The sequence below is a fragment of the Lytechinus pictus genome, unplaced genomic scaffold (genome assembly GCF_037042905.1).
Source record: "Lytechinus pictus isolate F3 Inbred unplaced genomic scaffold, Lp3.0 scaffold_19, whole genome shotgun sequence".
Taxonomy (NCBI): domain Eukaryota; kingdom Metazoa; phylum Echinodermata; class Echinoidea; order Temnopleuroida; family Toxopneustidae; genus Lytechinus; species Lytechinus pictus.
Window position 1 is genome coordinate 891577 of NW_026974140.1, and position 8196 is coordinate 899772.

Here is an 8196-nt window from a genome sequence, read left to right on the forward strand (position 1 = left end):
CTTACTCTGAAGCCATGTGTGAAGTTTCATGAAATAACTGTTGGCAGAAGTAACAAAAACCGTCCATGAAACAAACCCTCAATTCATATTTGTTACAATTTTGACTTCCTCTCTCATAGACTTTTGTACATTATGGGTCCATATGTTTAAGAATAAGTAACCCCTTATTCAATATGGTTGAGCTTTTTTCAAGGCTACCTTTAGCAATGTCATTTGTCAGTAATGTTTACCAACGTATGTGCAAATTCTGTGCCAAAAGGAAATCAATTTGTTTATTTATGGATGAGTGAGCACGCATCACATTTGGAAAATGGGTATTTTCAATGTCACAGACTCAGTTTAAAGGGTAATAAAGTGAATATTGGCGGCAAATTCGGTTTCAAATGTGACTTTTTTTTAACCAGTACTGGTCTTCTTTATTTAAATAAAAATATACACACATATAATGTACACAAACAACAGTTTTACAAGTTATTCAGTATTAAACTCCATTTGCTCATATTCATATCCAAATTTTCCTTTCGTTTACCTCTCTCATTATCATATATTTTTCCAGAACATATATGAACATAATTTTCAAATCATAAAACTTCATCTTTTTCATTGTAACTAATGTTATCTTGTAACATTTGTAAATAGATTATAATGCATAATTCAACATTAAATTTATTTATTTTCCTTATTATTTTCTTAGACCGTAAACAATATGCTGAGGCTACAAACGAAAATTTTGAATTAGACATTTTCTTATGAGTGCTTCGACGTATTTCCGAAGCTTATCAACCTCTGTACAGAACCAAAACAAATGTAATAAATCACTCAACTTAGTGCACTCACTACAAATATCTGTGTTTCTTAAATTCCATTTTTTAAGTTACAGAGAGTAGGTAATAAATTATACATAAGATTGAAATTAAAATGGGCTATGGTATTATCTTGAATACTTTTGAGTTTCAGTGTCCATGTAAACAACCAAGAATTCATATTTTCTTCATCCAAAATAATGCGGCCCTTGATCTTTCAACATTTAATTGCAACATCTCTTGATAAATTTGTTTTACTCTAGAGTTACAATTAAGCAATGTATCTATAGATGGCATACAGGACTCATTATTCTAAATTGAATATTTAAATTTTCTAAACAAAGCAAGGTTATTTTCTTTTAGTTGTTCTCTCCATATTTTTGGTATTGACATTATACAAACTGCATATTCTGACAACTATTGTCCATCAAGATTGACGAACTTTTCTTTTAACTCATTTACAGTAAGAAAGGTATTCTTAGATACCAGATCACCGATGAACAAAATATTTGACCGTATCCAGTTCCTAAATAACAACATCCTACCACTATGTCTGATATTGTTAAAACCCAAAAATGTCATAACGTTCCTATTTTACAACCGACATCATTGACTGTCTCATTTGCATGTCACTGAGTTGTGCACATAACTGTGTTGTGCAAAATAAGCCAAACCCAAAAATGTCATAACGTTCCTATTTTACAACCGATTTTGATGAAATTTTCAGCATTATGCAAGTTTTTTTTTTATATTTATTCAAATATATTTTTTTTTTGGAGAAGGCTTGACCTTTAAAATCAAAACTTATATGTACATGTGCGCATACATTCGTAATTCCGAAGCTTCGTTATTCCGAAGGTTCGGATATTCCGAAGGTTCGTTATTCCGAAGGTTCGTATTACCGAAGGTTCGTAATTCCGAAGGTTCGTTAGTCCGAAAACGAAATGAGTTTCGTAATTCCGAAGGTTCGTTAGTCCGAAAACGAAGTGAGGTTCGTAATTCCGAAGGTTCGTTAATCCGAAAAAGAAATGAGGTTCGTAATTCCGAAGGTTCGTTAGTCCGAAAACTAAATGATAAACTAACCATATTTCGTTTTCGGACTAACGAACCTTCGGAACAGCGAACCTTATTTCGTATTCGGATTAACGAACCTTCGGAACAACGAACCTTATTTCGTTTTCGGATTAACGAACCTTCGGAACATCGAACCTTATTTCGTTTTCGGATTATCGAACCTTCGGAATAACGAACCTTCGGAATAACGCCACAAATGTTCGGATTAACGAACCCTTTTACGTTTTCGGATTAACGAACATCGAGGTATAGGCAATTTGCGTGTTTCGGAATTACGAACCTTCGGAATAAAGAACCTTCGGAATTACGAACCTTCGGAATTACGAAGTGTAACCGTACATGTGTAGTAGACAGAGCAGTTTATTTCGTACATTATTTTTTAGAGTAGATTGAAATTCTTTACATAATGATACGAAGATTGAATTGACTGTTTACGTTTTCTTAACAATGCATCAAAAACTCTGAATAAGAATAGATATATAATGGATAAAAAAAAGTTTAATGAAAGGTATTAAGCTCTACAGCTAGAGCATGAATATCACAAGTAATACGTCAAATATATTTCTGAAAGAAATTAAATAATGATTCTATCATAAAATAGTAATATTAAACAAATGATAATAGCTTGCAATGTATATAGTGCTTACTACAAAAATGTAACTTAGTGCCTATGGAAATAGGTGGAAAGAAAAAAGATATTCAGCAAAAATGATATTATATAATTTAAATTTGATAAATTATGGAGCTGCATACGCTAAGAAAAATGACCGTTTAATGAACAAAGAGGTTTTGAAATTAAAATCATGAGGCTTCAAACATTGATTGTTGATTAAAAAAAAATGGGTATACAATAGACACGAATCATAAGAATTACCAAGTCCATCTCATGCCAAACTTAGTTAAGCATGAGAAAAATGTTGCTTATACCTCTCACGTCCCTGCTTATACATTAGCCCACCATGTGTGTCATTTATATCCTGGAATTCCCAGAAGTCCCAAACGTTTTTTCAAACAAGAAAAATATTGTGAATTTTGGTTTTAAAAAGCAAGATGGTCATTTGATCACTAATAATAAACTGGAATGCATGAAAACATCCTATCAACTAAGCTACCATTTTTTATCACAAGTATCCACTTTTATGCATAAATAATCCAATGGAATGCTTAATACCCGTAACACACCGTCCTTTTTTATTGACAACAGAATGCTGGCAGGAATTCATCAAAGAGGGGAGCAACGGATACCTGCAATGAGGATCAAAACAAAATATATATTAGAAAATGTGCTCTTCGGTATTCTTTCTGGAAATATATCTTCATTGATTAAACAATTACCTCATAATATCTCCATTACCGGAATAAGCAAAATGCACTTTTTTCAATTTTTCATTTCTCCTGCAATAGGAAAGTTAGCAGATTATCTCAGTATTTTTGTCTCCTTCAGTGAACTCTTTAAAATTGTCTTATTGCACATATCAAGAGTATAAAATTACAAGAAAATTTGACTAACAGCAAGAATGAAAAGGGATGAAATACAGTATGTAGGAGACAATATATTTTTTTTCATTATCACATACCTCTAGTAGGTGTTGAATACAGAGAATATCAAATTGAAAACTGAGTGAATATACCAACCTATACATTTACAGAGGACCTGTTCTTCCTGTTAAGTACAGGGCTTGTTCCCCACCAGGACTCCTGATGTAGACATGGCCCCAATCGATATCACCTAAGACTCTTGGAAACATGCAGCAATCATCAAATTGTCGCTGGGTGGTTTCAATTTCTCGTTCATTAACTGTCTGTTACTTCTTGCTATTGCCTCAGAAAAATCGTTGATGATTCTGCACACGGATGACTGTGATATAGTTGCTTCTTCTGCATGCATATTCTAAAAGGTACCTTTAGTTATGATTGATAAGTGATGTTATGTAATTGATTTATTGATATGAAAGCTAATTATTTCTGTAAAGCATGTGCATTTAGTCATGTAGATGTCACATCCACACTTTTCCTTTTCTCAAGTTATTAAATGAAACTTTTCCAATTTTCATACGTGAGTGTACAAGGGTTCCTTATTTGCTCTGGCGACAATTATTTAATGGAAAATCTGCATGCCAAGCAAAACATAAAACCTAATTTCATGACTAGATACTTCCTAATCCTTGATCTTTACATTATTCTGAACTTGCGATAACTATCATAAATATATAATCTGCAGTCAACCCCATTTTTACATTCCTGGAGGAAAAAAAAGAACGATTATAATTTCATATCACTAACAACAAGAGAACAAGTGGGGATATGAATATTGCATATTCATGAGGATACACAGAACCGTTTCCCCCAAATAATGTAAAACTTTAAAATTGAATAAGTTCATAATTCTCCATCCAATTTTGATGGTTTTTGCTAGTCAGATATTTCTTTATCAATATCTTATTATTTTTGGCCTGGAGAATCGCTTTCATAGAACATAATTTGAACCCCCCCCCCCCACTACCTTCTGCTATATAGTTGGCACATGCAAAATCACCAATGGCATAAAAACAAAATCCTGTCAAAACCTGTAACTAACAGGCAATGTGTCGTTCCTCTCTGGTGGTACCCGACTCTGAAAGGTTCATCCTCGTAGCATTCAAATGAAATCTTACTGTCTCTTATTCCATGCAGTGGTGTTGCTGAATCTGCATGGAAGTTGAAAGATTGTGTTGAAGAGTTACCATGAATGGGTAGTTTATTCTTTGAATTACATTTAATTCAAAAGTGTTTAAAATGAGGAACAGAATGACAAAGATTCTACAGAAATCCTTAAAAAAGATAGGGAGATAAAAAATTCTAATTGTCATGTACGAGTAGCTTTTCTATTGGCCTACTTGTAAAAGTTAAAAAAAAACTGCTAATTGTTGCTGATCATTATTCATCATTGATCAAATCATACACGTCTTATAGATGCTTCTATGAAAATTAATTAACTGAATCACTTTCAATTGGCTTTAATAAGGAAGGCACTTTAAGGAACTTTGTTTACACAAAAAGAGATTATTGCTTGTGACTTTCGAATAAAACATTTTCATGAATCTTCATCAAAGTCTCATTAAACATTGCTGCTCTCCTTCAGACAAAATTAGATGCTAAGATCCAGTAGTACTTGTGTTGGCAGGGGTATTGTAGACAACAAAAATTCAATGAAAAACACACGAAAATCACTGCCTGGTAATTACTAGTATCGACCATTCAATCATGTCCACATATAGTGGAGCGGTTATGTGACAAAAAATGGCCAAGATGAAAAATCATTAAATGTCAATTTCTTGAGTTTTACATGGCTTGTGACACTGAAATTTGGCATATAGGGGAATTTTGAGGCACTGATTTCAAATATTGCCGGCTCCCAGCAATTTGACCATTTAGTCGGCGGCAAAATGGCCGCCATCTTGAAATCCAAGATGGCAGCCATGAAAAATCATTAATTGTCATTTTCTTGAGTTTTACATTATATGTGACACTGAAATTTGGCATATTGGCTTAATTCGCGGTGCTGATTTCCAATATTGCCGGCCTCAAGCGATCTGACCATCGGTTCAGCCGCCATTCGAAATCCAAGATGGCCTCCATGAAAAATCATTGAACTAATTTTCTTGAATTTTACATAGTATGTGCCACTGAAATTTGTAGTATATCGGTATTTGGGTGAGTTCATTAAAAAAATTGCTGGCTCCAAGCAATCTGACAATTGGTCGGCGGAAAAATGGCCATCATCTTGAATTCGAAGCTGGCTGCCATAGAAATATTGCAATTATTTCGTTGAGTTTTATAAGATCTGCGGTATTGCACTTTGACATATAGAAGTAGTGTGGGGAGCTTATTTCAAATATTGCTGGCCCCTCAGCTATCTGATCCCCTGAGTCAGGGTTATACGGGCCAAAGATATTCATTCGAGCCAACCCATTTAATTCTCAATTTTTAATTTTGATATTGCTGATTGCCAAAAATTAATGAATATGATTGATAATCTTCCTTTTTTCAAATTGGAAAGATATATCACCACTTTGGAATTATTTTTATACTGGCGGGAGAAGTATTGCCATTGTACTGTCTCAAGTGATGAATTTGATCCTGTCAGGTGTAGTCTTTATAAATGCCGATTTATTTTTAAAATGAGCTGGTCAAGGTACCCTTTTCTGGTCAGATATAGAATGTCAGACATATATCATATCCACTAGACAGGTAGTAAACATTCAATTCTCGAATTTCATCCTTATTTTTTTTAGAGCGCCTCTTTAACACACGAGTCTATGGGAAATGTTTTAGGCCCGTGATACCTCAGCTGCAAAATGGCAGCCATCTTTAAATCCAAGATGGCTGCCGTAACAAAAATCATTACAAAAAGTCAAGTATCCTAATTATAACGTAGGTATTATTTTGAAATTTGGCATCTTCGGGTATTGAAATTTCCCCCCAGTAATCTGTCCAATAGATATGCTGCAAAATGGCCACCATCTTGAAATCTAGAGAGGCTCGACTGTCATGAAAATTCATTAAAATAATTTTCTTGAGTTTTAAATGATTTGAGGCACTGCATTTTAGACACACAGGCAGGTTTTGGCCTGCTGGTTTTAGAATATTGCTGCCCTAGTAATTGATCCACCGGGTCAGCTGAAAATGACCGCCACTTTGAAATCTAAGATGGCTACTACGAAATATCTTTCAAAAATGTTTTCCTGAATTCTACATTACCTGTGACACTGTAAATTGGTATTATGAAGCAAAAACTTGTATTGTATGTTAATTTTAAACATGGATAGATAATGAACATATGACACATAACACACTTTATATGCCATTTTAAATTCCCATTTGAGCAATCATGACACAAAGGACATGATTACCTAGCTTAGTTCTAAATATTGATTATTGTGGGGGAAAATAAGTACAATATGATAGCATGAATCAAAATTCATGTATAGTATAACTGATGGTAATCCATTTATTATTGCTATCAATCATTTATATGCTAGACAGATCTCCAGGAATTACTTTGGAACGATTTAATTGATAACCATCGTGTGTTCGACTATCTGACAATGTGAGCATGTTCGCCTCACAATCGGGAGATCAAGCTCCGACAGCATCAGACCAAAAGATGTTAAAAGAGAGGAGTTGCTTCTACCCTGTTTGGCGGTCAACGAATTAAAGGGGAAGTTCACCCTGACAAAAAGTTAATTGAAACAATAACATAATAAATAATGAAAAAAGTATTGAAGGTTTGAGGAAATTCCATCAAATATTTAAAAAGCTATTGGAATTTCATTTGGTGTATTTGTGACGTCAGATGCAAGCAGTTCCCCCATGTTTCCTATAGTACAAAAATCAATGAAATGTAGCCTCCTAAAAAATGAAAATGTTTTTTTATTAAACCCTCAGTATATCAACACACAAATCATTTCACACCCGCTCCAGAAAGAAAAAAAATACCCATGATGAACCATTTATGCATTTTATATCACACAACATAATGGGGCAGCTGCTCGTACAGTATATGACGTCACAAATAAAAAACTTAAAATTCTAATATCTTTGATGGATTTACCAATATATTTTTTATATCATATTTTCTTGTGTTTTTACAACAAACTTTTCTCCGGGGTAAACTTCCCTTTTTAAGGGATAGAGCAACGTCTGATGTGGCGCTGCTAAGTTGTTGCTGGGCTCTCGATCTACAGGGTATGGGCAAAATAAATTTTCGGAGCATTTCTGTTACTGAATTCTATTTTGAACAATAAAATATGTATTATTATCATCATCATCATCATCATGCCACTATATAACCATCAGTACTCCAAGTCTGGAGCAGTTTTCTTCATGTCGATTTGTAATAAAATATCGCAATTATTGGAGCATTATTCTGAAACCTGCCTGTTTGTCTAAAATTAAGTGCCTCAAATTATTTAAAACTCAAGAAAATGACATTTAATGATTTTTCATGGTGGCCATCTTGGATTTCAAAATGGCGGCCATTTAGCCGCCGACCAAGTGGTCAAATGGCTGGGGCTGGCAATATTTGAAATCAGTGCCTCAAAATGCCCTTATATGCCAAATTTCAGTGTCACATGTCATGTAAAATTCAAGAAATTGACATTTAATGATTTTTCATGGTGGCCATCTTGGATTTCAAAATGGCGGCCGACCCGAAGGCCAAATCACTTGGGGCCGGCAATATTTGAAATCAGCACCACAAATTAAGCCTATATGCCAAATTTCAATACCGCAGATCATATAAAACTCGAGAAAATGATTGCAATAATATATCATGGCG

The 8196-nt window shown here is 34.0% G+C and overlaps 1 long non-coding RNA gene across 1 annotated transcript; it reads right to left on the reverse strand.

Annotated features, from left to right (window-relative positions):
• Nucleotides 1–386: 386 nt before the first annotated feature.
• Nucleotides 387–4910, reverse strand: LOC135157698 (uncharacterized). Its single transcript, XR_010296664.1, has 3 exons — nucleotides 4456–4910; nucleotides 3513–3779; nucleotides 387–3122 (listed from the first exon to the last, which is right to left on the reverse strand). It is a non-coding gene; the product is annotated as an uncharacterized LOC135157698 (long non-coding RNA).
• Nucleotides 4911–8196: the final 3286 nt, after the last annotated feature.